At 46.2% G+C, this 24,201-nt stretch overlaps 1 protein-coding gene across 3 annotated transcripts in view; it reads right to left on the bottom strand.

The window, feature by feature from the left end:
* CD82 (CD82 molecule) overlaps positions 1-17,042 on the bottom strand; it is a 71,862-nt gene extending 54,820 nt beyond the window's left edge. The window contains exon 1 of one of the 3 annotated variants that reach the window (XM_065592806.1): positions 16,800-17,042. The gene's annotated coding sequence lies outside the window, so the exon portion shown is untranslated. Of the gene's footprint in view, positions 1-12,707; positions 12,866-16,799 lie in introns of those variants that run through there. The other 2 variants (XM_065592808.1, XM_065592809.1) reach the window with 2 other exon arrangements.
* Between the last annotated feature and the right edge of the window lie 7,159 nt (positions 17,043-24,201).

Raw genomic sequence — 24,201 nt, 5'->3', positions numbered from 1 at the left:
AATGTATTGAGGCCCATACTGAGGGAGCCAATCAACTAAATTGAAATAAAATATATTAATCTGCATCAGGGAAAAGGTTTGGGGTGGGGGGAGGGAGGGAGTTAGTCACTCCCAATCACTCTTCCGTATTCTAGATAAACCCCCAGGCCTTGTCTAGACTATGATTTGAGGTGTTATGTTCAACTATTGTCTACCTTGCCTTCTAGTACATGCTAATCAAGACACACTACTTTTAACATATCCTAAAAAGAGTTAAGTTAGAGCCTAGCTCCCCCCCAGGGAGTACCTCAACCAACTAACAGCCTTGTCTACACTAGGATTTAACAATGTTAGATTACACCTTTATTCCTACTGAAGACAAGGGTGTAGACTGAGTTAGTGGCAGGTTCGCCAACATGTGCTACCATGAAATTCCAGTCTAGACAAGGGCCCTAGATAGAAAGCAAAATCTTTCACTGTACATCTAGTTTAGAGTTACTATAAGAGCAGAAACTCTAGTTAATTGACTGCCAGCTAACTCAAATTAACACAACTTGTCAAATGCTAACCTAGACACTCCACAAGTGTTTCTAGCAACAGAGGGTCCTGTGGCACCATAGAGACTAACAAGAGTACGGGGAGCATAAGCTTTCGTGGGTAAGAACCTCACTTCTTCAGATGCAAGTCACTTGCATCTGAAGAAGTGAGGTTCTTACCCACGAAAGCTTATGCTCCCAGTACTCCTGTTAGTCTCTAAGGTGCCACAGGACCCTCTGTTGCTTTTTACAGATTCAGACTAACACGGCTACCCCTCTGATAAGTGTTTCTAGGTTTGTTTTTAAGAGGAGCACTCTGGCAATTAACTAGTTAAAATGGGAGCAAAAACTCTAGTATAAATAGATCCCTCTGTGTGGACCTGTAAAGAAAAAAGTCCTCATCCCTACCAACATAGGTGCTGGAATGACAGGTCCTGGGGGTGCTGCCGCACCCCCTGACTTAAAAGTGGTTTTCATTATATACAGGGTTTACAGTTTGGTTCAATGGCTCACAGCACCCCCACTATAAAACCCGTTCCAGCACACCTGCCTACCAAGAGGTGCTAGGACACAGGCCAGCCCCTTTCACCTTCCATCCAGAATGACTGTGGTCACATCCTGGCCCAATCTTCAGGAACCAGGAAGATGATCTTCCAAATAGTCAAACCAAGATGATCCGTTACTCCATCCATTATTCTAATGCATTCAGAGTTCATTCATTCAGGTTAGGGTTGCTAACCTAACAGGACTGGCCTGAGTCTCCCAGAATCAGCATCAATCTCCCAGTGACTATTGAAAGCAATCTGGGAGATTTTAATAGGATGTTCTAACTAAAAAAAAAATCTCCCAGAATAGCTTCAGTCAGAGTTGGCAACCCTAATTCCGGTCTGTTCTTATAGTAACACCCTTCCCCCAATGCATACCTCTGAGGTGGGGGGTGGATGAGAATAGCTGGAGTCATTTGACTTTTGCCACTTCCACATATGAGCAGGCAGCCACCTCATCTGATTCTGCACCACATCAAGTGCTATGTCAGGATTGTTAATGAGAGGAGGGGATGGGGTGGCAGCTGCTTTGTGAAGCCAAGAAGCTATTGAGGCTTGCTATGAGGGCTGTGTCTGACCCACAGGGCCCCAGCATCTTGCTAGTAGCAGCTTACACACACACACACACACACACACACACACATTCTGTGAGTGTCATGGCCCCAGACAGCCATTGTTCAACTCCCATTATTCACCCCACACCTCTCCTGCAGATTCCCATTCAGCTCCCCCATCCAGGGCCCATTCTCACTAGCAGCAGTAAGACAGAAGGAATGGCCACAAAGGCTGTACACTTCACCTTGTTTCATATGCAGTTAACCAGGGTTTTTCCCCCCTTCTAGATATGGTCCATGAACCATTATTAGTTTAGTGCTTGCTCTGTGCTGCACAGGACCATCAGTGAAACCAGGTCCTGCCTCAAAGAGCGTACAGTACAAGAAGCAGATTGGAAGTACTATCATGGATGGATATAAACTGTTCAGGAAGGACAGGCAGGGCAGAAAAGGTGGGGGAGTTGCGTTGTAGGTAAGAGAGGAGTATGACTGCTCAGAGCTCCAGTATGAAACTGCAGAAAAACCGGAGAGTCTCTGGATAAAGTTGAGAAGTGTGAGCAACAAGGGTGATGTCGTGGTTGGAGTCTGCTATAGACCACCAGACCAGGGGATGAGGTGGACGAGGCTTTCTTCTGGCAACTAGCAGAAGTTGCTAGATGGCAGGCCCTGGTTCTCATGGGAGACTTTAATCACCCTGATATCTGCTGGGAGAGCAATACAGCGGTGCACAGACAATCCAAGAAGTTTTTGGAAAATGTAGGGGACAATTTCCTGGTGCAAGTGCTGGAGGAACCAACTAGGGGAAGAGCTTTTCTTGACCTGCTGCTCACAAACAGGGAAGAATTAGTAGGGGAAGCAAAAGTGGATGGGAACCTGGGAGGCAGTGACCATGAGATGGTCAAGTTCAGGATCCTGACACAAGGAAGAAAAGAGAGCAGCAGAATACGGACCCTGGACTTCACAAAAGCAGACTGACTCCCTCAGGGAACAGATGGGCAGGATCCCCTGGGAGAATAACATGAAGGGCAAAGGGGTCCAGGAGAGCTGGCTGTATTTTAAAAGGTTTCAGAGTAGCAGCCGTGTTAGTCTGTATCCGCAAAAAGAAGAACAGGAGTACTTGTGGCACCTTAGAGACTAACAAATTTATTAGAGCATAAGCTTTCGTGGACTACCTGGATATCCTGGACACCCCATCATCTCAGGCATTGGCACCCTAACATCAGGCTTGTCTGGTTATGTAGACTCTCTCCTCAGACCCTACGCTACCAGCACTCCCAGCTATCTTCGAGACACCACTGACTTCCTGAGGAAACTACAATCCATCGGTGATCTTCCAGAAAACACCATCCTGGCCACTATGGACGTAGAAGCCCTCTACACCAATATTCCACACAAAGATGGACTACAAGCTATCAGGAACAGTATCCCTGATAATGTCACAGCTAACCTGGTGGCTGAACTTTGTGATTTTGTCCTCACCCACAACTATTTCACATTTGGGGACAATATATACCTTCAAGTCAGCAGCACTGCTATGGGTACCCGCATGGCCCCACAATATGCCAACATTTTTATGGCTGACTTAGAACAACGCTTCCTTAGCGCTCGTCCCCTAACACCCCTACTCTACTTGCGCTACATTGATGACATCATCATCTGGACCCATGGAAAAGAAGCCCTTGAGGAATTTCACCATGATTTCAATAATTTCCATCCCACCATCAACCTCAGCCTAGATCAATCCACACAAGCGGTCCATTTCCTGGACACTACTGTGCTAATAAGCGATGGTCACAAATACCACCCTATACCGGAAACCTACTGACCGCTACACTTACCTACATGCCTCCAGCTTCCATCCAGGACACACCACACGATCCATTGTCTACAGCCAAGCTCTAAGATATAACCGCATTTGCTCCAATCCCTCGGATAGAGACAAGCACCTACAAGATCTCTATCAAGCATTCTTAAAACTACAATACCCACCTGCTGAAGTGAAAAAACAGATTGACAGAGCCAGACGAGTACCCAGAAGTCACCTCCTACAAGACAGGCCCAACAAAGAAAATAACAGAACACCACTAGCTGTCACCTTCAGCCCCCAACTAAAACCTCTCCAGCGCATCATCAGAGATCTACAACCTATCCTGAAAGATGATCCTTTACTCTCACAGATCTTGGGAGACAGACCTGTCCTCGCTTACAGACAACCCCCCAACCTAAAGCAAATACTCACCAGCAACCACACATCACTGAACAAAACCACTAACCCAGGAACCTATCCTTGTAACAAACCCCGATGCCAACTCTGTCCACATATCTATTCAAGTGACATCATCATAGGACCTAATCACATCAGCCATACCATCAGGGGCTCGTTCACCTGCACATCTACCAATGTGATATATGCCATCATGTGCCAGCAATGCCCCTCTGCCATGTACATTGGCCAAACCGGACAGTCTCTACGCAAAAGAATTAATGGACACAAATCTGACATCAGGAATCAAAATACTCAAAAACCAGTGGGAGAACACTTTAACCTGTCTGGTCATTCAGTGACAGACTTGCGGGTGGCTATATTACAACAGAAAAACTTCAAAAACAGACTCCAACGAGAGACTGCTGAGCTAGAATTGATATGCAAACTAGACACAATCAACTCCGGTTTGAATAAGGACTGGGAATGGCTGAGCCATTACAAACATTGAATCTATCTCCCCTTGTAAGTATTCTCACACTTCTTAACTGTCTGTACTGGGCTAGCTTGATTATCACTTCAAAAGTTTTTTTTCCCCTCTTAATTAATTGGCCTCTCAGAGTTGGTAAGACAACTCCCACCTGTTTATGCTCTCTGTATGTGTGTATATATATCTCCTCAATATATGTTCCATTCTATATGCATCCGAAGAAGTGGGCTGTAGTCCACGAAAGCTTATGCTCTAATAAATTTGTTAGTCTCTAAGGTGCCACAAGTACTCCTGTTCTTTTTTTTGTATTTTAAAAGAATCCTTATTGCGGTTGCAGGAACAAACCATCCCGATGTGTAGAAAGAATAGTAAATATGGCAGGCAACCAGCTTGGCTTAACAGTGAAATCCTTGCTGATCTTAAACGCAAAAAAGAAGCTTACAAGAAGTGGAAGATTGGACAAATGACCAGGGAGGAGTATAAAAATATTGCTCAGGCATGCAGGAGTGAAATCAGAAAGGCCAAATCACACTTGGAGTTGCAGCTTGACAGATTGATGGGGAGGGCCTTTTGTACCAGGTGAGCAGCATGGGAAAGTCTGTTTGGGGAGTGAAGGGGGGCTGGGGGAGGGGAAAAAGAAGAGAGGAGAGGACAGACATATCAAAGCTGCAGAGCAGAGTTTTGAAGGGTAAAGCCACGAAGTTTAAGAACTTTATTTGTATGGTTGTAGCACTGCTCCCATTGTGCTAGTAAGAGACAGTCTCTGCCCTGAAGAGCTTAAAAGACCCATTTCTTCTATTTAAGAGTGTGGGAGGAGAGTAGAGGCTCAAAAAGGTGAAGTAACTTGCAGGTCAGTAGCCTCCTTAGTCCTAGTACATCACCCAGTCCACTAAACCATGCTGCCTTGTTGCAGAGGACAAAGGGAAGCCTGACTCAGTGACTGGGGAGGCGGGAGAAGAAGGTGATATTTCCCTACAGGGAAGGATGAGCTGGCTGGTCCCACTTAACCCTCCAAAAAGCAGCTTGCAACCCAATACAAATTGATACCAACATTCATATCCGGATGGCCAGCTCTGCAGGAGTTAAGGATAGAAGGTCTTGGCTGCGGGGCAAGGCACAGGACCAGCATGTAAACCTTACAGACTTATTGCACAATTACAATGATGAGGCTAGGGACTGGGCCCATTACCAGGTTCACACCCAGAGAATTCCATACCTATCTGATTTATAAACAAGCAGGGAGGTAGTTTCATAACTGCAGCAACTGACATGCATCTCCAGCTAAAGACCTGGCCCAGCTAGCTTGAGAAATCAACAGTGAAACTGAGACGAGAGGCTAGAGGCCACATTTCTCCCTGGAAACTGGCAACTTTATAACAGTAACGCTGTGAGGTTGTGCAGTCATTATGTTTTTATAAAACCATATAAAGTGAGTATAATGTAACTGGAATATGCTTCATGCAAAATGTCTCTTGTAAGGTATCATTACAAAGATTATTATCTACTGAGTGTGATCATCCTATTTGTATAAATGTACCACTCTTATCTAAAATTAGAAATTTCATTAGAAATATGAAATATAACTGAGGGCCTATTGTAATTATGGAAAGTGTGGGCCATTAATGGTGGTTTGGAATCTTGACTCCTCCCATTAACCAGGATCATTGTCTGCAGATGGCTGTTGACACCTGTGAGTCTTCCTGTAGGTGTGTGCGCTGGCAAGTGGGTAAAGAAGTCTTGCAGTGACATGTGATCATGTCACCTGACCTGGAATCCATCTTTAACCTGGTGCTTTTCCAGTGGGGGGGTAGAAACCCAGAGGGACAAAGGGTTCCCGCCTTATGCAAAAGATATATAAAGGGGTGGAAGAGAACAAGGAGGGAGAGAAGCCATCATGAAGAATCCCCTAGCTACCACCTGAACTGGAACAAGAGCTGTACCAGGGGAAAGAATTATGCCCAGGCCTGGAAGGTGTCCAGTCTGCAAAAAAAAAAACTTACTGAAGCATCTCTGAGGGTGAGATTATCTGTATTCAATTTAATTAGACATAGATTTGCGCATTTTATTTTATTTTGCTTTGCTTGGTGACTTACTTTGTTCTATGTTACTACTTGGAACCACTTAATCCTACTTTCTGTATTTAATAAAAATCACTTTTTACTTAGTAATTAACTCAGAGTATGTATTAATACTTGGGGGAGCAAACAACTGTGCATCTCTCTCTATCAGTGTTATAGAGGGCGAACAATTTATGAGTTTACCCTGTAAAAGCTTTATACAGGGTATAACAGATTTATTTGGGTTTAGACCCCATTGGCAGTTGGGCATTGGAGTGCTATAGACAAGCACATTTCTGTGAGCTGTTTTCAGGTAAACCTGCAGCTTTAGGGCAAGTAATTCAGACCCTGGGTCTGTGTTGGAGCAGATGGGAGTGTCTGGCTCAGCAAGACAGGGTGCTGGAGTCCTGAGCTGGCAGGGAAAACAGGAATAGAAGTAGTCTTGGCACATCGGATGGCAGCTCCCAAGGGGGTTTCTGTGATCCAACCCGTCACAAACGCTGCTAATAAAAGAGTGTCTTGATGCCTGGTTAACACACCTCATGCGTAGCGTGCTGGGTGTCCTCACTGACAGGAGTTACCCAAGAGTCTAATAATAGCTAAACCAGGAGATTCTCCACTTGCAGCACAGCACAAGGCCCAGCCAACCAGCAGCATCTTAAACCCCGCCTAAAGTCACTTTCTGCGTAAGCTTAGTACGAGGGTATAGTCAAAACACACACCATGCAGTTCAGCTTTTAAGTCACGCTTGTCTGAGATGTCAAAGAAGTTTCTAGTCATCCATCAGAGAACAAGGCAGGCATTATGGCTGAGGAATGTCTATGTAAATCTAAACTCTACTGCAAGTTAGCAGCCAACGTGGGTCTTAACATCAAAGTTTGGTCATCCATGTTTAATGGGTTATTTCTATACCCTGCCCCCATATAGCATAGGGCTGTACATACACTTATTTCTACCTGAACAAAAAAACATGGCCACTTACAAGATGCTCATATTTCTGAGCCCAGATTAGCACAACTCCCCTGGAGCTGACAGGCTATATGTCCAATTTGCCCTAGCATATGGAAGTTTCTTTTTCAGATCACTAGGACACTCCACAGCATTGACCAAATGGAAACTAGCTCCTGGCAGAAGCTCACTATCCCCATGAAACACTACATCAAGGTGGCTCACGTTGCTAAGGTCTAAAATGCCCCTCTAGCCTGCATGAGAGCTACTGCGTCACTGAATGCCAGATGGACATTGCAGCAGCACAAAGGAACATGGTGCAGTTCAGGGAGTCAGTGACACTCCACAACTGGTAACAGAGAGGGTGTCTGTATAAACAGTTAAGGTATGGAAGATACGGGATGTAGTCAACAGCTGAGACTACTTAAGGGAAGTTCCTGCTCAGGTATGTGGCTCCAGGGCCGCCGAGAGCGGGTTCGGGCCGCAGTGGAAAAAAAAAGCGTTCGGGCCTCCCAGCAAGGGCGGACAGGCTAACAGAACCGACCGGGGGGGGGGGGGGGCGGGAGGAGTTAGGCCCTCTTCCGGACCGCTGGGCCCCGGTAATTTGTACTGGCTCCCCACCCCACTCCCTCTCATCAGCCCTGTGTGGCTCACAGATTTACCTCCCCCCGTCACATTATTGATTTGAACTGGGACCCTATAGGACATGGTTGCAACCAAAGTCCTGTAGTGGCACCAAATCTTGTATAAAGGGGGGTCAAATGAGGTGTCTAAGACAAGGTTATGGTTTGCTGGTTATGATTATGCTGTCTATATGTGTGTATCAATTTTGTAGCTGGAGTTATGAATATTGGCTTTATACGGTCTATATTTCAAACTTATGCCATGCTTCTGGGAAACTTCCCAGACAAGTTGGTGTTAGCTCTGCCTAGCCTGCTTGATGGCCCATTGAGGGCCATCAGCTATACAACTGACCCATTGAGAGAAGGCAAATATGCCTTGCTACTCAGCAAAGTATGCAGGGACTGACCCATGTGACTCCAGACTCCATTTTGCTATAATTTTCCACAGCAAGGACAAAGATGTTCTTACACCTGGAAAAGACTATAAAAGGCTAAGGCCTCGCCTCCATCTTGTCTTCAATCCTGCTTCTTACCTCTGGAGGGACTTTGCTACAAACTGAAGCTCCACACAAAGGACTGAATGACCCATCCCAGGTGGGAATGTTCCAGAGACTTGATTTTGAACCTGTAGTTTATTTCATCACTGCTACAAGCCTGAACGAAGAACTTTGCCATTACTGTATGTAATTGATTCCATTTAACCAATTCTAGCTCATCTAGATTTTTTTTTTTTTTTTTATGAATAAACCTTTAGATTCTAAAGGATTGGCAACAGCATGATTTGTGGGTAAGATCTGATTTGTATATTGACCTGGGTCTGGGGCTTGATCCTTTGGGATCAGGAGAACCTTTTTTCTTTTAATGGGGTATTGGTTTTCATAACCATTTGTCCCCATAACGAGTGGCACTGGTGGTGATACTGGGAAGCTGGAGTGTCTTAGGGAATTGCTTGTGTGACTTGTGGTTAGCCAGTGAAGCGAGACCAAGTCCTCTTTGTCTGGCTGGTTTGGTTTGCCTTAGAGGTGGAAAAACCCCAGCCTAAGGCTGTAACTGTCCTGTTTTAAGCGATTTGTCCTGAATTGGCACTCTCAGTTGTGTCCCGCCAGAACCGCATCATTACCTCCCCCCCCCCCCCGCACACACACACACACACACACACACCTTTAGATAGCTCAGGAGCCAGTCATCCAGGCTGCCAATTCACACAGTACATTCCAACTGCAGAAGAGATGGCAAGCTGTTCACCTGCTGCTCTGAAGTCATATATGCAAAGGATAGGTGGCTCCCTTCAGCCCTAAATAGGGAAGCCTTTACCTCAATAGCTAATGACCCTCCTTTTACAGAGCAGCCAGCAGCCTTGGATATCCTTACATACAAAGGCCAGACATGGCATTCTCCAGTTCTCAGTCACAGAAACAATCATATTGGAACAAGTCTGTGATCTGTCCCATCCTCAACAGTGGCCACAGCCTTCACAAACAGGGATAAACCTCTAACACACAAATGATTGTGCAATGCTATATTGCAGAGTAGTTAGGAAATGTTTCTTCCTGACCCCAGCTGGTCACCTCTTTATGCTCTGACACATGAGGATGGATGGCCCTTGGAAGTTTTATTACAAGTGCTGTAACCCCTAATGAACTGGCACTTTCCAGCTGTTAGGCTTTATAGATACCAGATTTGCTATTTGCCTCAACATGTGGCAGCAAGTTTCACATGTTCAATACAAATGTCATGTAAAGTATTTCTTTTTGCTTAGTTCTAGTGTGGCTGTCTGAATTCTACAGGTCCTTCTGTAAATTGGAATATCCAGTTATTATCTGTGCCTCCTCTTTCCCTAGGAAGGTACAAGACACTGAAGACTGTTTGCCTCTTCCCTCCCCTTCTTTTGCCTTGAATTAGTTTCAATTACCCCCCTTAAGGGCTTTTCTATTTCTGCCATATCTGAGATGTGACTGAACTTGGACACAAAGTGAAGCTGCCCTTGGTTTATAGCATTTCCTATGTTGTTCTAAATCCCTGGCTTGACAACCTAATGTTTTATTGACTGGCTGCCACTGCCCAGTGAGCATTCATCTTTGTAAGCTGCCCGCAGTAACCCCTCATCTTTCTTCTGGGAGATTATAGTGAATTCTGAACCCATCAGTGTGCGCAGACAGTTCAAGCCACTCTTCCTAGTACACAGTACCTTGCATTACACTTATGCTGCCCAGTTTTAAGTCAGCCATTGTCTTCACAATCCTCCCTACTCTTGAGTATCCTATGCCAAGTATTAATAAGTTCTGCCAGTGCTACCCTACCCAGCCCCTCTTCCACAGTGTATTGACCATCAGCCCTAGCACAAGTGCCTGGGTGCCTCCACCATTAACTTCTTACCATGCTGAGACATGCCTACCCTTTGCTGCTTCTTAATCCCATCATTTGGGAGATATTTACAAGTTACCTGAAGAGCTGGAGGTTAGATAATTTGTTGGTCCCATATAATTATACAAAGGTTCCCAAAGGGAAGATGTTTCCTATAACCATCCCTCCAAACATCCATCTTTAATCATCATCTGATGGAGGAGTTCCCACTTCTGACAGCCCTAAATGTGTCCTACCAAGACTACAGATCCCAGCATGCAGTGCTCCAGGGGCAGGCCAGTGCAGGGGTAACATACCATTTAGATGTGAACCTGTGATCCTGGTAAGATGCAAATGAAGAACTCTTTAAAGGCTGAGATGGGTCAAGGATCTATAAGACACCTTGTACGTTTCTTACCAAAACCAGATCTTTACATATTTTAAAGGAAGAGAAGAATTTGGTAGCTGAGTGAAAGCTGAGAGGGTCCATGCAAAGACTAAGACACAAGCCTATCACCACCTGTCCCACAAAGATACATTTACAGAGCTTTCCAACGCCGCTGCCTTCTGTGGGGCTAATTTGCTCCAGCAGTAGTTTGAATACCCCTTTACCCCCCAAACTTTAAAAAAGGAGGATCTGTAAATAAATCTGAGATTAAAGCGTCACACTTTGACGGACCCCATAGAAGCACAGGAAGGGAACAGGATATAAAATGCCTGCCAAGTCTGAAACGGTTCTGAAGCAGGCCAGAACTTAGGCCATGTCTCTAAAGTACACAGCTGAAGCAGTGCAGTTGTACTGATACAGCTGCACCACGGTAGTACATCTGGTGAAGACGCTCTATGCCGATGGGAGAGAGCTCTTTTATCAGCATAAAAATCCCATCTCCACGAGTGGCAGAAGCTATGTTGGTGGGAGAAGCTCAACATAGTGCTGTGCACACGTGAGCACTTATGTCAGTGTAACTTATGTTGCTCAGGGGGGTGAATATTCCACCCACCGAGCAACGCAAGTTTTACCGACATAGGCTGTAGCAGTGATATAACTTTAGCGCTCCTCTGTGACACATGCCTCAAGCTCGGTCCCCAATTCAAGCATCTTCACAGCAAGGAGGAGAAGCCAGTGTCAACCTAAGAATTCCACATGAAGTTCAGTCACACTGTGTGACGTCTTAGAATGAAAGGAGGAGGCACCCAGAGGAGAGGAGCAGATGCAAGCAGCTGGATACTGAGCTTTGAAGAGGCCCTGGTAGAACATCTCCTTTGCCAGCCTCCAGTTCCAGGTTACGTTGCACCTGCCGGTGCTGAGAGACCAAAGTGGCATGCTAACTGGAATGAGGACAGTCCAGATGAGCTGCATCGTTAAAGCTGTGAAATCTTCACAAGGGAGGAGACTCCAGGCAATTGGGTAGGGCTAGCCCTGTGGAGAAAGCTTTGGCCTTGGAGAAACCTTACATCTCATTCTGTCACATGCATTGGTATGAAAAAGAGTGAATGTCTCAGGCATCTGCCCTGCTGCTTCCACCCCATACTGATAAGAGCAGATCCCTTACTGCCAACCCCAGTTTCACACTAATAACTCAGACTCAACACTGTGCACTCACACACAGAAGCAGGAAGGTTTTAGAGACCTTGTCATACACAGCCCTGCTGCTGATCAGGTCAATAGAGAAGATCAACCAAAGTCAAGTTGGGCTCTGGACCAAACCAGCTGGATTAAGTGGAACTGTTCTTCTAATCCAAAAGACTCCTCCCCCGTAGAGGAAGTTACATGTGTGCTATTGATAACAGAAGAGAAAAAGCGATCCCCTTCCACTAAATGGGGACTGTCCCTGAATCTGTATCATGGCTTTCAGGGTGACTAACCAGTGCCTTTCTGGGGAGGGGGAGGGCTCACAGTGATGGGACATCCCAATGTGAACAAGCATCAAAGTACCTCAGGAACACAAATGTCTCATGTTTTTACAGAAGGGCTGGAACTCTTGCTCCAAGACAGACACTTGGTACCAGACCCCTGTATCAGTTTGTCTCTGAGCAGGAATGGAAATGATACTCTAGTCAGTTGTTCCAACCAAAACTAGTATCCTGTGCTTGGGACACCCACAAGAGTGCCACCTGGAAGTGTCTCAGTGCATAACCAAGCCTATTTGCTTCCTTTTCCACAGGTCCATGTCCCATCAGCGTCCGCACATACAGTGCTTGATCGGCATCCTATAAAGCAGAAAGAATTTGTCACCTTTGCAGCTAGTTTGTCATCAGATACACCAATATGTGCACCACCAGCCCATTACTGGGATTGCAAAGTTGTCACTGAAACACTAGCCTCCTCTCCACAGTTCTTTGCAATACTAGTTCGGCCATGGAAGTTGTAGCATTATAAAATAGTTCAATCTCACCAATCTGTAGGAATCTAGCCACAAGTTTCTGACCTTCAGAGATCTGAGGAGGCATGTGCACACGAGCACTGCATACCACCTCAACCTCACTGCATCACCAGATTCCAGCATCAGAGATGGAAGAGAAGCAGCATTTTTCCCCCACAGAGAGAGGCAGCCTGGGGAGATGGTAGTATCCCAAAGTGAGAGTCCTATGTAGAGAGAGGAATTGTCACATATCCCAGGATTGTGAAGCCTTTCTACAGTCCCAGACTTTCACTTGTGCAGAATCCACATGTGCAGCCAATCAGGCTGTGTTCTCAGAAGCTATACAGGGTCAGACCTGTTCAGTACTTTGATGGGAAATGTCCAAGAGAACGCATGGTGTTGCAAGAAGTGACACTGGTGATTCTGTAATGGGCACTCTTGGACCCAAGTCACTACTGTGTTAGTGCCCCAGCACGGTGAGCAAGGACAGAACCCCAGCTGCCAAAATCTCAAGCTCTGTCCCTGAGTACAAGATGTAACTAAAAAGATTCAGTCTCTAATATTACAAAGGCCTGTTGAACTTTGTGCATCTCAAAAACTCCTCTAGTTCACCAACAGAAGTTGGTCCAATAAAGATGTTACCCCACTCACCTTGTCTCTGAAAGCCATGGGAACAAAGTACAAAAGTGAATTTAATCAGACTATACAGGGGCTGCTGTATTTTCAAGATACCATTTGTTTGGGAAATCTGTGGCAACTTCATTTTAAAGTCCTGCAGAATCCAATGGCCTAGCTGTAGGATTTAGGTGTAACCTTGCATGAGTCCTTACTCAGACTGTAACAGACTCATTACAACTCCTAGGGCAAAGTGGATCATTCACAGCCAACATCTGTATGTTGAACTACAATGGATGCTCTCAGCCATTACCTTTAGCAACATCCTTTTTAGTTGGAACAGGCTGGACCATTTCTGGAATTTGTCATATTAGGTACAAGTCTGTGCAGATCCTGTTATGACATCTAACAGAATTAGAGCCCCATTGCCAAGGCAACTAAGCCACCCAAGTACCATTAGTGTATAATTGTGGTACACTCATGCCCCGAAAGACTCCAAGGCAAGGCAAATATATTTTAAAGGGTTGGAATTACTATATTGAGCCAAGAAAACATGTGGCCTGTGGAGCTCACAGTTGCAGGACAGTAGGGTGATTAAAAAAGCTCAGCAAACTTCCAGACAAAAAGAAGGATCAGACATTCACTTGAACAAAGGCAGTATGTGCAGCAATACTAAGCAGGATACCATACAGCTTCTAAGGCCATATGCTGATCACCAAATAGGGTCAGAAAAACCTACCAACTATTTAAGTTCCTGCATGGTTTCCATTGCTAGGTATCTGGATAGCTAACCAGATCGGTTATGCCAAAAAAGTAGTGTACACATCCTCTGTCCTAGTGATAACTAAAAGCCTGAATGAACAGGTGATCCTTGCAGTCTAAAGGCATAGTGTAAGACTAGGGTGAGTGGTGGATCATCAGAAGGAGAAAGTTCAAAAAGCAGGCTTCCTCAAAGAATTTCCTGCCATTCATGGACAGTTGTAGAGCATCCCAGCAGATTTTAACTGCTGTGACAGGACACACAGGAGATCTCTCTAAAATAAAAGAGTCCCAGACTACTTGGTATCCTACAGTTACTTTCCTCTGAAGCATTCAGCATCACTTTTCAGAAGTTGAAAAAGCTTAGATGGACCACTAAGTCAAGATTTCCACTGCAACCTTAGACCAAAGCCACTGTGGTATATACAGTAGAACCTCAGAGTTATGAGCACCAGAGCTACGAACTGACCAGTCAACCACACACATCATTTGGAACTGGACATACTCAATCAGGCAGCAGCAGAGACAAAAAATGCAAATACAGTATAGAACTGTATTAAATGTGAACTACTAAAAAAAGGAAGCAGTATTTTTCTTCTGCATAGTAGTTTCAAAGCTGTATTAAGTCAATGTTCAGTTGTAAACTTTTAAAACAACCACCATAATGTTTTGTTCAGTTACAAACTTTTCAGAGTTACGAACCACCTCCATTCCCAAGAGGTTTATAACTCTGAGGTTCTGGTGTGTTGTGTAGGGTACTCTGCAAGACAGCAGAATACAATAGCATCACTGCACAGCAAGGCAACACTGCCACTTTAGCAGCTCTAGCAAGACCACACCTGGCATATGGTATTCAGTTCTGGGCACCCCATTACAAGATATTGACACAAGTTGGCATTTAGAAAACATCAGGCCAAAACTGGAGGGAATGACATATGGGGAACAAGTGAGATAGCTTGGTAAGAAACAATTAACAAGATTGGCTGGTGGAAGAAACACCGTGATAATCACCTGTGTTAATAGAGAGGCAAACATCAAGAAGGGAGAGCAGTTAGACCCCTCTGTACCACAAGAAGGAAGATTTATTAGGCTGGATAACAATCACACCAGTGTCCCAACAGTCAGAGGTGACAGGCTGATGGGAGGAGCCTCAGCTGGTATCCTTACACCAGATTGCACAAGGCACAGTGAACTGTCTGGAACAAGCCTGCACCGGTAGTAAAATGGGACTTTTCCAGCTCTAGCTTCTGAGATAAGCTGGCATGGCTAAGTGAGATCAGAGCACCTGCCTCCACCGAGGCTAAGTCCTAGTAACTTGGCAGCAGCTGCTGCATTCCAGCAGGAGAAACCTTCCTGGAGCTGCTACAAGTCCACCTCCATTCAGGACGGTCCTTTACCATTACAGTGCCATAGTTGCCTTGAGTTTAACCCCAACCAAGAAACAACAGCTTTTAATTAACCCAGCATGACAAAGTAAAAGCAGCTCTCAGCAGACGCAGCTGTTTGGCCAAGCCGCAGACAGAAGTGTTTGGGGAAATAACCTTCCTAAGGAAGGATCCTCTCTGGCCGGTCAAATTAGCTCAATTTATTAAACGTTAGCGAGCAGTTATTTATATATAGATCTAGCATTGCAATGGCACCGGCTTGCACCGAAAGACAAGCTCCATTAAAGGCAGAACTTTTAAAGTTTTCCTCCAAAACAAGCAACTGAAGAAAGGGCCATAATCGCTAGTGGCTTGTTGCCCCCTCTCTTGCCGTCTCTGACAGCTCAAGCCCCTCCAGGCTGGGATCGCTCGTTCCCACCGGCAGCCTCTAGTGCCCTCTCGGTAAATGGCTGGAGTTTAGCCGGAGGGGCTGCACTCCGTGCAAGGGGAGGGGGGGGGGGGGGAAGGTGCCACAGAAGTACCGAAGGGTCACGGGGCACAGTGCCCCCGCCTTCTCAGACGGGCGGGCTGTACAAGGGGTTTTCTGATCTGGTCCCTTCGCTTTCTCTGGAAAGTTCATACGGAGTTTCCCACCACTCAGTTTGTGAAAGCCCCGATGCGCTTCGGTCCAATCTCGCCCACTGGGAAAGTCCCCCTCGCTCCGAGTGGCAGGCGCATCTGCAGCTCCAGTGAGTGACACACACACGGGGATTGTGCCAGGGAGTCTCCCAAGCGGGGGGGGGGGAGGGCATCCCACCGAGCTGATTTACAACCACAGCTGCTCCTTCCCCGAAATACCCTCGTGTTTGGCCCCGGATTAAGAGAAAACAAACCAGCCCCGCTGCTCGCTACGGGTCTCAATGCCTCCACTTTTGCGGGGGAGAGGGGAGGGAAACGGGGGGACGACGACACGCACAGCCAGTTTCACAGCCCAGCCCACCACTCTCCAACCCCTCCACAGGAAGGGGGCAAACGTTGCTCGGGGGCAGAGACCCCTCCCCGGGGGATCTGGGGTCTCCTGGGGCATCCTGCCCCATTTACATTCGGTTACGGGGCACGGACACCCCACTTCACGACCCTTAAGGATCCAGCGCTCGGGGAAGCTGCTGGGGAGCGTTGAGAAACCCTGGGAAACGCTACAAGCCCCGGGAGCAGTTCCCCCCGCCCCCCGAAAGGCTCGCTCTGATACCCCCCCCCTTACACAGCTGCAGACCCGTCCCGTCCGCCCTGGACTCTCTCGGTCACTTTCCCGGGAAGTTTCCAAAGCGCGGCCCCTTTCCCAGCTCTCCCGCCGCTCCCTAGCAGCTCTGCCCAGGCCCGGGAGCGCGCGGGGCCTGCCGCAGGGGCGCCGCGCTCTCACCTGCAGCTGGGACAGAGCGACGCGTAACAGGCTCCTTCCCTTGCCCAGATTCAGTCGATGTGGCTCCTGGCTTCCCCGGCTGCTTTCAGTTCTTCGGACCAGGAGGAGTCAGCTGCAACCGCCAACCAACCCCCTGGGACAGGCTGGAGACGCCCCCTCGCCCCTTTAACCCTTCCCCGTCCCAGCCCAGACTGGAGCCGAGCCAACCAACCCAATGGATTCCGGCAACTGCGCGTCGACTGCGAGGCCGCTTTAACCCTTCCCTCCCCCAGCTGCTTTCGGCGCTGATCAGGGCTCCGCACACTCAGTGGTCCCAGCCAGCTCGGTCCAGTCCTTTCCTGCCGTGCCAAGCTGTGCCTTAAAAGGAAGGAATCACTGCCCCCAGACGTTTGATTCCTAGTAAAACGGGCTGCTGGGCAGTGGGTCTGGGCGCCGTTAGCAGGTAGATTTCTGATTTCTGTAGGGGGTCAGCCTGCTGCTCTCTCTTTGTAGCATTGCCAATCCCAAGCATTCAAACCTCCTGGGTCAGGCCCCCAAGATTATGAAACTGGTTTAAAAATCAGGGGGTTGTACTTACATACCTAGGTACATAATTGGGATTGTTTTGATTTGCCTTAAAGTGCACTGGCTTCAGGTTTTCAGGCTTTTCACTGCAACCCTGAGGGCTAGAAACTTACTTTACAAAAAAAAGGGTGGGGGAGGAAAGCTTGAGATTTTTCACTTAATCACATGCCTCCAGGAGCTGGGGCTTTAAGAAAAAACACCAATCGTTAGGAGACTTGTGATAAAGTCACAAGAGTTGGCAACACCGTGATCACTTTTCTTTCTCTCTCACTTTAGTGAAAGGTATTTTATCCTTTCTAATAATTACCAGAAATATTTTTTCCCCTTTGCCTTAATTATTTCAGTGCAGAAAACACCTCATCATCTTTCCTGTCATTGATACCAGAGACATTCCTCTCTGGGTTTGCTTTGTGTCTCTTACTTCCCACTTCTACAGCTGATTCTATAGCTACCTCTAGTCTAGACACAGATTTCTGCAGGTATAGCTGTGTTGATTAAGGGGGTGGATGATCCCTAACTGACCACAGCTGTGCTTGCACAAGTCCCTAGTATAGATTACCAGTTCAGCTTCTTTCACATCTTGTAGGTGGTTTTAATGTACCATACAGAGTGCAGCTTTGCCAGTTTAGCTCTGTCCCGTACACTAGGGGTACATCTACACTGCAGTCACAGGGTGTCTGCATACCCGAGTTAGCTTTAATCTAGCTAGTTCAGGTACTGGAGCAGTGAAGCGGCAGCACACACCATGGGCTACACAAGCCCACCCAGAACCCTGGGTAATTACTTGGCTGGCTAGCCAATGCTGAAGCCATGTTGCTGCTACTGGTACCCAAGCTAGCTAAAGCTAATCGGGTAAAGAATGCCAGTGAAGCCAAACAGCAAAAATTAAGATGTTTGTACACTAATGCGAGGAGCCTAGGTAATAAAATGGAGGAACTAGAGCTACTGGTGCAGGAAGTGAAACCAGATATTATAGGGATAACAGAAATGTGGTGGAATAGTAGTCATGACTGGAGTACAGATATTGAAGGGTATGTGCTGTTTAGGAAAGACAGAAATAAAGGCAAAGGTGGTGGAGTAGCATTGTATATCAATGATGAGGTAGACTGTAGGGAAATAAGAAGCGATGGAATTGATTAGACAGAGTCTGTCTGGGCAAAAATCACATTGGGAAAGAAAGCTACTAGGGCCTCCCCTGAGATAGTGCTTGGGGTGTGCTACAGACTGCCGGGATCCAATTTCGATATGGATAGAGACCTCTTTAATGTTTTTAATGAAGTAAACACTAATGAGAATTGTGTGATCATGGGAGACTTTAACTTCCCAGATATAGACTGGAGGACAAGTGCTAGTAATAATAATAGGGCTCAGATTTTCCTGGATGCAATAGCTGATGGATTCCTTCACCAAGTAGTTGAAGAACCAACAAGAGGGGATGCCATTTTAGATTTGGTTTTAGTGAGTAGTGAGGACCTTATAGAAGAAATGGTCGTAGGGGGACAACCTTGGTTCGAGTGATCATGTGCTAATTCAGTTCAAACTAGATGTAAGGATAAACAAAAATAGATCTGGGACTAAGGTTTTTGATTTCAAAAGGGCTAACTTGAAAGAATTTGGAAATTAGTTAGGGAAGTGGATTGGACTGAAGAACTTGCAGATCTAAAGGCAGAGGAGGCCTGGAAATACTTCAAGTCAAAGCTGCAGAAACTATCAGAAGCCTGCATCCCTAGAAAGGGGGGGGGGAAATCATAGGCAAGAGTTGTAGACCAAGCTGGATGAGCAAACATCTCAGAGAGGTGATTAAGAAAAAGCAGAAAGCCTACAAGGAGTGGTAGATGGGAGGGATTAGCAAGGAAAGCTACCTTATTGAGGTCAGAACATGTAGGGATAAAGTGAGAAAGGCCAAAAGCCATGTAGAGTTGGACCTTGCAAAGGGAATTAAAACCAATAGTAAAAGGTTGTATACACATATACATAAGAAGAAAACTAAGAAAGAAGAAGTGGGACCGCTAAACACGGAGGATGGAGTGGAGGTTAAGGATAATCTAGGCATGGCCCAATATCTAAACAAATACTTTGCCTCAGTCTTTAATGAGGCTAATGAGGAGCTTAGGGATAATGGTAGGATGACAAATGGGAATGAGGAGATGGAGATAGATATTACCACATCCAAGGTAGAAGCCAAACTCAAACAGCTTAATGGGACTAAATCGGGGGGCCCAGATAATCTTCATCCAAGAATATTAAAGGAACTGGCACATGAAATTGCAAGCCCATTAGAAAGAATTTTTAATGAATCAGTAAACTCAGGGGTTGTACCGTATGACTGGAGAATTGCTAACATAGTTCCTATTTTTAAGAAAGGGAAAAAAGTGATCCAAGTAACTATAGGCCTGTTAGTTTGACATCTGTAGTATGCAAGGTCTTGGAAAAAATTTTGAAGGAGAAAGTAGTTGAGGTCAATGGTAATTGGGACAAAATACAACATGGTTTTACAAAAGGTAGATTGTGCCAAACCAACCTGATCTCTTTCTTTGAGAAGGTAACAGATTTTTTAGACAAAGGAAATGCAGTGGATCTAATTTACCTCAATTTCAGTAAGGCATTTGATATGGTTCCACATGGAGAATTATTAGCTAAATTGAAAAAGATGGGGATCAATATGAAAATTGAAAGGTGGATAAGGAATTGGTTAAAGGCGAGACTACAACGGGTCTTACTGAAAGGTGAACTGTCAGGCTGGAAGGAGGTTACTAGTGGAGTTCCTCAGAGATCGGTTTTGGGACCAATCTTATTTAATCTTTTTATTACTGACCTTGGCATAAAAAGTGGGAATGTGCTAATAAAGTTTGCAGATGACACAAAGCTGGGAGGTATTGCTAATACAGAGAAGGACCGGGATATCATACAGGAAGGTCTGGATGACCTTGTAAACTGGAGTATAATAGTAATAGGATGAAATTTAATAGTGAAAAGTGCAAGGTCATGTATTTAGGGATTAATAACAAGAATTTTGGTTATAAATTGAGGACACATCAGTTGGAAGTAACAGAGGAGGAGAAGGACCTTGGAATATTGGTTGATCACAGGATGACTATGAGCCGCCAATGTGATATGGCCGTTAAAAAAGCTAATGTGGTCTTGGGATGCATCAGGCGAGGTATTTCCAGTAAAGATAAGGAGGTGTTAGTACCATTATATGAGGCACTGGTGAGACCTCATCTGGAATATTGTGTGCAGTTCTGGTCTCCCATGTTTAAGAAGGATGAATTCAAACTGGAACAGGTACAGAGAAGGGCTACTTAGGATGATCTGAGGAATGGAAAACCTGTCTTATGAAAGGAGACTCAAAGAGCTTGGCTTGTTTAGCCTAACAAAAGAAGGCTGGGGGGGAGATATGATTGCTCTTTATAAATTTATCAGAGGGATAAATATCAGGGAGGGAGAGGAATTATTTAAGCTTAGTACCAACATGGACACAAGAACAAATGAATATAAACTGGACATTAGGAAGTTTAGACTTGAAATTAGATGAAGGTTTCTAACCATTAGAGGAGTGAAGTTCTGGAACAGCCTTCCAAGGGGAGTAGTGGGGACAAAAGACATATCTGGCTTCAAGATTAGGCTTGATACATTTATGCAGGGGATGGTATGATGGGATAGCCTAATTTTGGCAATTAATTGATCTTTGATTATTAGCAGGTAAATATGCCCAATGGTCTGTGATGGGATGTTAGATGGGGTGGGATCTGAGTTACTACAGAGAATTCTTTCCTGGGTGCTGGCTGAGTCTTGCCCACATGCTCAGGGTTTAACTGATCGCCATATTTGGGGTCGGGAAGGAATTTTCCTCCAGGGCAGATTGGCAGAGGCCCTGGAGGTTTTTCACCTTCCTCTGCAGCATGGGGCACGGGTCACTTGCTGGAGGATTCTCTGCACCTTGAGGTCTTTAAACCACGATTTGAGGACTTCAGTAACTCAGACATAGGTTAGGGGTTTGTTACAGGAGTGGGTGGGTGAGATTCTGTGGCCTGCATTGTACCAGAGGTCAGACTAGATGATCATAATGGTCCCTTCTGACCTTAAAGTCTACAAGTCTAAGAGACTGTCTATAGGAGCTGCAATCACACCTCCTAATTGCTGTGTACACATAGGTTATGAGTGCTTTGCAAGTATAGTATACTGCTATTCAGGGCCGGCTTTAGACCGATTCAGCTGATTCCGCTGAATCGGGCCCCGCAGCTGTCCACCCCGCCCCCAGTTCACTTCCCCCTCCTCCCCCTCCCCTGATACACGCGAATCAGATGTTCGCGGGAAGTCTGAAAACAAGCAGGGGCAGGCAACAGCAGGTAAACTGGGGCGGGGGGCACGAGGAGGGATCCAGGGAGGCACGGCCCAGTACGGCCCCGGCCGAGCGGCTCCCTCCGGCCCCGCCCGAGCACCCCCGCCCCGGCCCCGGCGGCTCTGGCTCCGGCTCGGCTCAGACCCCGGGGCGCCAGCCCCAGTTCCAGCCAAGCGCGCGGGCCCGGCCCCATGGCTCCGGCCTAGCCCCATGGCTCCGGCCCTGGCATCGACAGAGCACCCCCGGCCCGAGCGGCTCCGGCCTGGCTTGGCTCGGGCCCCGGGGCGCTGGCCCCGGTTCCGGCCGAGCACCCCCGGCCCTGGCCCAGTTAAACATAAGAACAAAGGTGCTTATATGTGTATGGCTTATTTCTGTATGGGCAGGGGTATAAGCTTACCAGTGTAAGGGCTTGTCTACACTTAAAACACTATAGCAGCACAGCTGCACCACTGCTGTAATGCTTCAGTGAATACACCACTACAGCAAGAGAAGGGGTTCTCTCATCTTTGTAGGTAATCCACCTCCCTGAGAGTTGGTAGTTAGGTCAACAGAAGAATTCTCTCTTCATCCTAGCTCTGTCTACACCGGGGGTTAGGTGGATTTTTCACACCCCCGAACTATGTAGTTATACTGACCTAATTTCCTAGTGTAGACCAGGCCTAATATACTGGTATTACTGCATCCATATTAGAGGTTGTATTGGTATAACTATGTCAGTAAAAATTCACATCCCTAAGGCCTGGTCTACACTATGAGTTTAATTCGAATTTAGCAGCGTTAAATCGAATTAACCCTGCACCCGTCCACACAACGAAGCCATTTATTTCGAAATAAAGGGCTCTTAAAATCGATTTCTGTACTCCTCCCCGACGAGCGGAGTAGCGCCGAAATCGATATTGTCATTTCGAATTAGGGTTACTGTGGTCGCACTTCGATGGTATTGGCCTCCAGGAGCTATCCCACAGTGCACCATTGTGACCGCTCTGGACAGCAATCTGAACTCAGATGCACTGGCCACATAGACAAGAAAAGCCCTGCGAACATTTGAATTTCATTTCCTGTTTGCCCAGCACAGGAGAGCACAGGTGACCACAGAGAGCTCATCAGCACAGGTAACCATGCAGGCCGATAATCGAAAAAGAGCACCAGCATGGACCGTACGGGAAGTACTGGATCTGATTGCTATATGGGGAGAGGATTCAGTGCTAGCAGAATTTTGTTCGAAAAGACGAAATGCCAAAACTTATGAAAAAATCTCCAAGGGCATGATGGAGAGAGGCTACAATAGGGACTCAGAGCAGTGTTCAACACTTTAAAAATCAGCAAAAGGGTTATATAAATAAAATTTATTATGAAACAAAAGGCAAAAAACTATTATGTACATAGTTTAGTCCTATTCAGTGTCTACTCAGCGCTTCTTGGCTTGTCTCTTGTATTCATTAAATAGAGCATCTCTTGTCACTGTCCAGCAATAGTCTGCAAGGATTGATGGGCTCCATTTTCCCTGATAGCGTTTTTCCATTGTTGCAATGTCCTGGTGAAATCGCTCGCCGTGCTCGTCGCTCACTGCTCCGCAGTTTGGTGGAAAAAAATCTAGATGAGAGTGCAAAAAATGTATCTTTAGTGACATGTTGCAACCAAGGCTTTTGTATGCCTTGAGGAGGTTTTCCACCAACAACCTGTAGTTGTCTGCCTTGTTGTTTCTGAGAAAATTTATTGCCACTAACTGGAAGGCTTTCCATGCCGTCTTTTCCTTGCCACGCAGTGCATGGTCAAATGCATCATCTCGAAGAAGTTCACGAATCTGAGGACCAACAAAGACACCTTCCTTTATCTTAGCTTCACTTAACCTTGGAAATTTTCCACGGAGGTACTTGAAAGCTGCTTGTGTTTTGTCAATGGCCTTGACAAAGTTCTTCATCAGAGCCAGCTTGATGTGTAAGGGTGGTAACAAAATCTTCCTTGATTCAACAAGTGGTGGACTTTTCCTGAACACTTTTCCTCCCGGGCTCCAATGACTGTCAGAGTGGCCAATCTTTCTTGATGTAGTGGGAATCTCTTGTACAACTATCCCATTCGCAGAGAAAACAGCAACACTATGTGTATCCAGTCTGCAGACCAAGCAAGAGAGCAACAACCTTCAAATGACCACAAAGCTGCCACTGATGTTGGTCATAGTTTATGCACCTCAAAAGTTGTTCCATGTTGTCATAGGTTTCCTTCATATGGACTGCATGACCAACTGGAATTGATGGCAAAACACTGCCATTATGCAGTAAAACAGCTTTAAGACTCGTCTTCGATGAATCAATGAACAGTCTCCACTCATCTGGATCGTGAACGATGTTGAGGGCTGCCATCACACCATAGATGTTGTTGCAGGCTACAAGATCACCTTCCATGAAGAAGAATGGGACAAGATCCTTTTGACGGTCATGGAACATGGAAACCCTAACATCACCTGCCAGGAGATTCCACTGCTGTAGTCTGGAGCCC

The sequence above is a fragment of the Chrysemys picta genome, chromosome 4 (assembly GCF_011386835.1).
Source record: "Chrysemys picta bellii isolate R12L10 chromosome 4, ASM1138683v2, whole genome shotgun sequence".
NCBI classification, from domain to species: domain Eukaryota; kingdom Metazoa; phylum Chordata; order Testudines; family Emydidae; genus Chrysemys; species Chrysemys picta.
This window is presented reverse-complemented; position numbering and strand designations above follow the sequence as displayed.